The following is a 9164-nucleotide window of genomic DNA, read 5'->3' on the forward strand; positions in this document are numbered from 1 at the left end:
CACCAGACAGAGGGGTGATTCATGTCTGGTATAAGATTTCCTCACACCACTCAAAACAGTGCACAACTTGAAAACTTGTGAGTGGCTTATTTCTAACATTTTTCATTTTGTATTTCTGGGCTACTGATGTAAGGTAACTGAGACCATAGAATGAGAAACAACAGATTATGAGATTTACAGTGCCAAACATGTAGAAAATAAGAAAATATAGTGAATTCCATGTACCTAACATTCCATCTTCGTGGAACTCCTTGTCGTTAAGGAGGGTGACCCACTTCAATCTAATACACATTGCCTATGGAACTCATTTAGCTGTCCTGTTGAGCTTTGGCACTTACTGAAGACAGATTTCTAAGATGCTATTGAGACCTGTGAGGCTAAGAATCTGCCAAGGAGCAGGAAGCAAAAAGTTTGAGGAAAAGAGGGCAAAATTCCTCAAGTTAAGACCCTTACCATGAAGAACAGCCAGCGATGACACTATTGTGTGGGGCACCACTAACACCACAGCCCTGTACAGGCCTCCAGAGGAATCACAGACATACAGACATCACTGGAACCAAGGATACCATTCAGAACTCCACAGGGGCCACAGCACTGCACAGACCTCCCATAGGGACCACCACACTATGCAACCTCCCTGCCAAGGACAGTTCTGTTTCAGGAACAAATCTTGAAACAAATCTTCTAGTTCCTCAGGGTAGGGTATTTGCCCTTTATTGCCTATTTCAAGCCTCCCACACTAGCTAGAATGGAAGGAGTGCTTATAAGCTGCAGAACTGCAGTACTGGAGTGGCTAGTTTCCTAGGTTTCCATCAGGGGCATGAAAAAGACAACTGTCAACACTATATGAATATTCATGTGGCTCTAGCTCCAGCAACCATGCTGACACAGGATTATAGCAGGACCTCCTCCTGCAAGAATCAGACTGTGTAAAAGCCCATCTATGACTGGAAAATTTCTCCACTCACTCACCCTTCAACTTTGTACACAATTTCTGTCAAAATCAACCACAGACAAAAAAAAAGATAAGCTCACAGTATCAAATGCTCCTTTGCTTCTGAGTTATTTCTAGAACATCTGGATGAACAAAACAAACAAAACAATCACCATCATAAGCTTTGTGGTCAGCAAGTGCTGGTAGCTCACACCTGTAATCCTGTCTACTCAGAAGCCTAAGATCTGAGGATGTCAGTTTGAAGCCAGTCTGGACAGAAAAGTCCATGAGACTCTTACCTCTAATGAATCACCAAAACTCCCATAGGTGTGTCTTGCCTGGGCATCATCTCCCATCTAAACCCTGGCTGGTGGAGCTGGGAATATAGTGCAGAGATAGAGTTCATACTTAGTACACTTAGCAGAATGCCCTGGGGTTTGATCCCCAGCATTTAAATAGAGAATAAGATCTTGGAGTTGAGGTTCCAGGGAATATACTGTCAAAAATCTTTTTCTTCCTGAATTCTTAAGTCTAAGGAGTGGTGGTAAAATCTGCTCATTGTATGTCCCTTCCCCCTTCACTATTCATGTCCACTCAGCCAGTCAGGCAGAAGTAGACTGATAATGAATTGCAAAAGGTCTTGATATGTCAATCCATTCTTGCTATGGAAGAATAGGACCCAATAAGCAAGTAAAACTGCATTTACAACTCAACAGCTCTGATTCCTCAGGGCTAAGATAAGTTTCCAATAAAGAAGCAATGTCTCCTTGCAGGGCACCAGTGGCTCATACCTGTAATCCGAGCTACTCAAAAAGTTGAGATCTGTCCTTGTCTTTGCATTATGGATAAGTACACAGCATGGCAAGCTCAAAGACAACTGGGGTTTGGAATCAATCTGATCCACTAATTGTGTCCCTTTGGGCACATTATTCATATACATCTGAGGAATTGGGGTGAATAGAGTATTTACCTCACAGATGATCTGAGTGCCTTGTGAAGTCAATGATGAGAAAGCACAGAGCAAGATAAACAGCACAAAGATGTTCTCTCAGCTCAGATGGGGTACAGAGCCTTACTGGCTGCCCTGGGCTGGAGAGCTGAGTGTACATCACCTTGGAAATGACAGGCTTCTGGGCAATAGGCATTAACTGGAAAGTGATCCCTTAACAATTTCCTTTCACACACACACACACACACACACACACACACACACACACACACACAACACACACACACACACACACACACACAATTCCTGTGAAAAACAAATGGTGGCACAGGCCTATAATCCCAACTACTCAAAAGCTGTAGGTAGGAGATCATGGTCCAAGGCCAGCTCCAAAGAAAAGCATGAGAACTCTTCCAGAAAACAAACTAAAAGTAGACTAGGGTTATGGCTCTAGTGTTAGAATACTTCGCTGGCGAGCACAAAGGCCTGAACTCAATCCTTAGTTTTGCAGAAAAAGAAACAGGGAAAAGAAAGGAAGGGAAAACAAAAGGGAAAGGGAAGGCAAGGAAAATAGTGAAGACATAATCTACCTTAAAAACCAGGTCCCTACCTTTGTGGTAGAGTAGGGATCCAGTTTTGCATACTTAACACTGCAGTCTCCTGCGAGCACCTCTGCTCAGCATAGAAAATGGCCTCAAAACCACTAGTTAAGGAGCATAACTTTGTGCTATGTACGACCCATGTCCTCCATCTGCTTATTCTGGTAATCTGGTACCAATACAATGTAGCCAGTTACTAGAGATGCATGTAACTAGCCTACAAACACATTTTTCAAATACAAACCAGCAGTCCAGAGCTCATACCCTCACACCTGTTTGTTGGGGACTATCATTCTAGACTACTATTTTCCAGTTTTAATCAACTAGGCATAAAGAATAGACAGCTCAAGGACAGCTCTACACCCCAGAACATACTAAAATTGTCCAGCTAGTCTACCCTAGGCTTGCTCACCATGCCTTGCCTGTTCCTTATCATGGAAACAAACATGGAGCCTCTCTGTCACTCTTCCTCGTGGATCCTTCTGCCTTCTGACTGGCTCTTTGCTTCCCTGTGGGATCCCCTTAGCCTGACACCCTTTCATCTAAAGGAGTTAACAAACTTTTTCCAATAATGCTTATTTGCTGAGTTGCTGGGCTAGCCATACTTCAATAATAATAAATCCTATATTAAACATCTGGGCACAGAGAACTCCATTGGAAAAAGCATGTCATGACCTTTTAAAATTATAACCACTGGAAGCAACCAGCCAGGCAGTCAGTTAGAAAGCACACCATTGGATGGCGGCCGGCGGGGCGGTGGAGCCGCCTCCCCCCACCCCCCACCCCCCACCCCACCCCACCCCCCCCCCCCCCCCCCCCCGCCTGCTGCCACATCTTCGCGTCTTCTCCCGCCAGGCCGGGCTGTCAGGGCCCAGACCACTGGGCACTTGTTCCGGCCCATCAGCACTGAGGATGAGGAGCAGCAGCCTACAGAGATCAAGTCGCATGAACACAACAGAAATCATCTTGAGCTTCTTTTCCTGCGAGCACTGTAGCTGGAGCAACACGGAGAACTAGTTGGCAGGCCGGATCCAGGACCAGGGAGTGTGCTACACCTTGATCTTTAGGGGCCAGGAGGACATGAACAGAGAAGTGGTGAAGACAGATTTTGCCACTACCCGGATCCCTGAGCTGGATTTTGAAGTTCCAGCTTTCAGCCAGGAGGGAGCTCTGACCACTGTGGAAGGATTGATCAGCCGTGCTATCTCTGGCCTGGAACAGGACCAGCCCACACGAAAGCTGAAAGAATTGTCAAATCGAAGGCGCTAAAGCAAGTGGCCTCGCCTTTCACTCTGATCATTGATGATCCGTCAGGGAACAGCTTTGTAGAAAACCCACATGCTCCCAGGAAAGATGATGCTTTGGTGGCCACACACTACAACCGGACACTTCAACAGGCAGAGATGCTGGGGCTCCAAGCAGAAGCACCAGAAGAGAAGCCTGAAGAGGAAGACCTCCGAAATGAAGGGCTCCAGTTCAATACAAACTCCCCAGAGTGCAATGCTCCAGCTCAGACCAATATGAAATCAGTGCAAATCCCCCACTTTAAGGAGGTTATCATCATGGCCACTAACTGCGAGAACTGCGGGCATCGGACCAATGAGGTGAAGTCTGGTGGGGCAGTGGAGCCCCTGGGCACCAGGATCACCCTCCATATCACAGATCCCTCAGACATGACAAAAGACTTCCTTAAGTCTGAGACATGTAGAGTGGAAATCCCGGAGCTGGAATTTGGACTAGGAATGGTAGTTCTTGGGGGCAAGTTTACCACTTTGGAGGGGCTCCTGAAAGACATCCGAGAACTGGTGACCAAGAACCCTTTCACCCTGGGTGACAATTGCAATCCTGGTCAGTCGGATAAACTACAGGAGTTTAGCCAGAAGCTGGACCAGATCATCCAGGATAAGGTGAAGGCCCACTTTATTATGAATGATCCAGCAGAAAACAGTTATTTGCAGAACCTGTATGCACCTGAAGATGATCCAGAGATGAAGATGGAGCAGTACAAGTGCACCTTTGACCAGAATGAGGAGCTAGGGCTCAATGATATGAAGACAGAAGGCTATGAAGCAGACCAGGCCCCACAGTGGTAGCAGTGGCAGGCTCAGGGAACTGCCCCAGCGGGTAATGGTTATACTGACCGCAGGGCTGTTTGATACTGTTGGACTAAAGCTGGGTGCGTCCTCTCCCAACACCTCCCTTGATGGAGAAGATGCCAAGATACTTAGGAGGCCACAGATGGGGCATACTTCCTAATAGCTTTTGATGCAAATTTAAGCCTGCTGCCACCTTATTTTGGAAGTTTTGAACTGGCCGTGGAAGACACCCAGAAATGAACCATGATCAATGTGATCATCACCATCACTCCACAGCCCTTTTCCCTTTTCTGCCCTCTACCCAATGTCCCGTTCTCTTAAGGTTGGACTTCTGAAGTTGCCAAAGGTGAAAGGCAATTACAGCTGCGTTGTGGAGTTAGTTAGTTTTTGGCATGTAAAGTACTGGTTTTCAACAGAAAGGTCTTCTGGGTGTGTGGGGGGTTGGTACAGGTGAGGAATTGATTAAAATGATGACTTTTAAACAAACAAGAAAAGAAAAAAGAAAGCACATGACTGCCGTTGGAATAACTCACATAGTAAGAGTCATCAGAGGACTCCCTGCATGGCAGAATGTCAACCTGTCCTCTATCTCCAAAACAGACTTCAATCTGACCCCTCCACACTGAGGCTGTCACAAGCACATGCCCACCACACAGGGCAAATGAGGTCATGTGAAGACATGGAACTGAGGCAGGTCAAAAGATGTAGGACAAAGACCTCAGAAATGTTGAAATCAAGAATATAAACTGGATGTTCACCCCTTCCATCCACAGGTTGAATTCCTAATCTCAATGTGGTGGTATTTGTGGAAGGTTCCCTTGGGAGGTAACTAGGTCATAAGTGAGAGTTTCCTGTGGACTTGGTGCCCTTGCGGTGGAAATGGGAGTGCTCTCAACCATGCTTTCCTCCATGTGAGGATACAAGAAGTAATTATCCATAACCAAAAAAAGTCCTCACCAGTGCTCAACCATGTTGCGTCTTGCTCTTTGAAGGCTTCCAGACTCCAGAATATAACAAAAAATTTCCTGATACTACTGAATCTCCCAGTCTGTGTTATTTTGCTAGAACCCCATCTGGTGCTTTCTGCTAGGATCAGGGTTTACTTTCGTATTTATGGGATGAAGCCTTTAATATGATGTTCAAAAATATTCTCATTCAGGAAGATTGCAGAGAGAGAAAGACAGAGACAGTGGAAAGACAGAGAAGGAAAAAGAAGAAATATGAAGGAGGAAGAGGAGGAAAAGGAAGGAAAGAAAGAGAAAGAAGAGAGAGAAGGAAGGAAGGAAGGAAGGAAGGAAGGAAGGAAGGAAGGAAGGAAGGAAGGAAGGAAGGTAGAAGGAAGGGAGGGAGGGAGGGGGGAGGGAGGGAGGGAAGGGAATAAAAATAGGTAGATAAATGAAGTTGGGAGAGAGCATTTTAACACTGATTTTGAATAAGATTTACATGTGAATTGGTAGAGATGTCAGCAGGTGTCAGCAGGGTTGTTTCTCCTGAGGCCTTTTCCTCTGCTTTTAGATGGCTACCTCCTCACTATGTTCTCACATTGTTCTGATAGTACATGTCTCTAGTGTCCCTGTGTGTTCAAGTCCTCTTAAAAAAAAAAAAAGAAGATCGATTCAACTTCTTTGTTTTAATTTATTTATGACTACAATCACAATCTGAGGTACTGGGAAGTTGAGAGTTCAACATATGAATTTGAAGGGAATATACTTTGTTTCACAGAAGCTACTAATTTAATTAAGTAGGCCAGTGTGTTCAATGGATTTCATTCCAGCCATGGTCATTCATAAGCTGTGTAACCTTAAGCAAATTTCTTACATTCTCAGGGTCTCCTCTCTTCATTTGTATAAATAAGGCTAATAATTTGTAGCATATAGATTTTTATGAGGAATTTAAAAGGGCATTTACAGGGTGATGGGCATCTGTCCAGCTCAAAACCTGTTACTAGAACTGCATTATTATTTCAGTACAATTGACTTCTGCTTATGACATGTTGCATCTTATGCATTTACCTGTTAGAGTGAAGGTCACTTTAGTTTATATCAAAAATTAATTCTCTTATCTTCATCATGAAGGAATTCAAGACACAGGAAAGTTCTTGGAAATATATGATGCTTTAAAACTAAAAACCTCATGAAAGATATTGAACTTAAAATCTCATTAGTATAAAAAGAGATCTGGATTATCATAAAGGGCTAAGCCTTTTCCAAGGATTTGTATTTTAAAATCTCGATTTAGGAAATGTAAACTAGTGTGGCCACTATGGAAATCAGTATGGAAGTTCCTTAAAGAACTACAGCTAAAACTACCATATAATCTTGCCATACTAAACCTAGGCATAAATCCCAATGGGTATAAATCAGCAAAGAATCAAACAATAGACACATCTGTACACAAATACTTATTGTAGTACTATTCATAATGGCTAAGCTATAGAATCTACCAAGAATAAAAAATGTGCATTCATTAGCTGATTATACTATATACTATATACTATATACATATATACACATAGTATATATGGTATATATATATATACACATAATTAATGTGTAGCTCTATCTATATTATTGTTTTATTATTTTATTATTCTTGTCTGATTTCCTGAAAATGGAACTTACAGCAATAAAGCTAGAAACCTTTTTGTTGTTGTTGGTCATGGGGTTGAACTTGGGGCTTGGGTGCTGTTTCTGAGCTCTTTTATTCAAGGCTAATGCTCTACCACTTTGAGACACAACACCACTTCCAGTTTTCTGGTGGTTAATTGGAGATAAGAATCTCACAGACTTTCTGCCCAGGCTAGCTTTGAACTCAATCCTCAGGTCTCAGCCTCCTGAGTAGCTAGGATTATAGGCATAAGCCACCAATGCCCCACTTAGAAACCTCTTAAATTAGGATCTGAATAGAACACAAAACAAAATGTTTCAAATTTGCATAAAATCTTCTATTTTGCCCACAATTACTATAGAACTTGATTATGTATGTGTATATAGTATATATACAGACAATTCATGTTATTTATGTATGTGTGTGTGTATATATATATATATATTCACAACATATATATGTATACACTAAATGGAGTATTTATTCAGCCATAAAGAAAAATGCATTTACAAAAAAATGCATGAAACTAGAGGCCACTATGTTAAGAAAAATCAGACTGAGAAAGACAAACATTACATGTCCGATCTCCTATGCAGAATCTAGACTTAAAAATAGCAACATAAAAGAAGTATGTTAAGTGTAAAATATATAGTCTTTGGAGTGGAAACCAGGGTGAAGAGGGTGGCCTAAAAGAGCTGATGAAGGTGTATGAATATAATCAAAGTATATTTTATCCATGTATGAAAATAAAATATGGAGCCCATTAAAAATTATATAAAGGGGGATAAGAGTAACATCAGATGAATTTAGTAACAGTGCATTAAATGTATAAACATATTAAAATGAAAGCCTTTGTATAATTAACATAAACTAATTTTAAAAAATCTTGACCTGGACAATGGATTTTGAGCTCTAACCAAGAACTCATTACTTAAACAGATCCTGCAAGCTGGGCCAGTCAGAGGAAGAAACTAGTGTACTCTCCTTCCCCTCCCTCCCCCTCTCTATCTTTTTTCTCCCTCCTCCCTCTCTCTCATAGGTCTTATAAAAATAAAATCTTACCATAGCTAAGATATAGAACCAACCCAGATGCCCCTCAGTAGATGAATGGATCAATAAAATGTGGTATATAAACACAATGGAATTCTATGCCTCCATCAAAAAGAATGGCATTGCCCCATTTGTTAGGAAATGGAAAGACTTGGAAAAAATTATATTAAGTGAAGTAAGCCAGGCCCAAAGAAACATAGGTCCCATGGTTTCCCTTATTTGCAATAACTAGTATATGTCTGAGTCAAGCAGAAAAGGTTAGATAAGTTGATGTTAGGGGAATGAACCCTAAGATATGTATTCAAATGTTTTTTTCTTTCATGCGATTGTTTCTAACACATTTATAAGATGATTTCTTTGTTGCTTTGTATGTCCCTCCCTCACGGTATAACCCCTGCTTTCACTGTATTTGATGTTGGTATAATTTGTGGAGGGAAAGGGAAAAAACAAATTGTTTAAATAGGGATACAGGTGGACCCATTGCAACAATGAGATGTATAAGTCGTTATGTCGAAAACGAACTTTACAACTTTGGTGGTGGGGGGAGGAGGATTGGGTGGGAGGGCGGTGTGGGGGGGAGGATGGAAAGGGATGGGAAGAGGAAACAAATTTTTGGGTGGGAGGGCAGGAGGAGGATGGGAAGGGATGGGAAGGGAAAACAAAGGAGGAGGCTACAATGCTTGATAAGAAATGTACTCATTATCTTGCCCATGTAATTGTAACCCCTCTGTACAGTATTTTCACAATAAAAAAATAAATAAATGAAATAAAATAAAATCTCTGCAGCAATCCTAAGAATTCAACTTCTGAAACATATACTAAAATCAATTAATCACTCAGGAAATTAGCACATGTACCCAGTATTAGTACATGTAATTAGTTTTTAAAATATCAGTATATTTCTATTCAGCCTTTTTCTGCTTTTTAAG

The 9164-nt window shown here is 41.9% G+C and overlaps 1 pseudogene across 1 annotated transcript; it reads left to right on the forward strand.

Moving 5' to 3' along the window:
- Positions 1–471: 471 nt before the first annotated feature.
- On the forward strand, positions 472–4575 carry LOC138806130 (zinc finger protein ZPR1 pseudogene; annotated as a pseudogene). The gene is made up of 2 exons (XR_011365728.1): positions 472–697; positions 3338–4575. The product of XR_011365728.1 is annotated as a zinc finger protein ZPR1 pseudogene (transcript).
- Positions 4576–9164: the final 4589 nt, after the last annotated feature.

Source organism: Dipodomys merriami, unplaced genomic scaffold, assembly GCF_024711535.1.
Source record: "Dipodomys merriami isolate MVZ:Mamm:240054 unplaced genomic scaffold, mDipMer1.0.p SCAF_4, whole genome shotgun sequence".
Lineage (NCBI taxonomy): Eukaryota > Metazoa > Chordata > Mammalia > Rodentia > Heteromyidae > Dipodomys > Dipodomys merriami.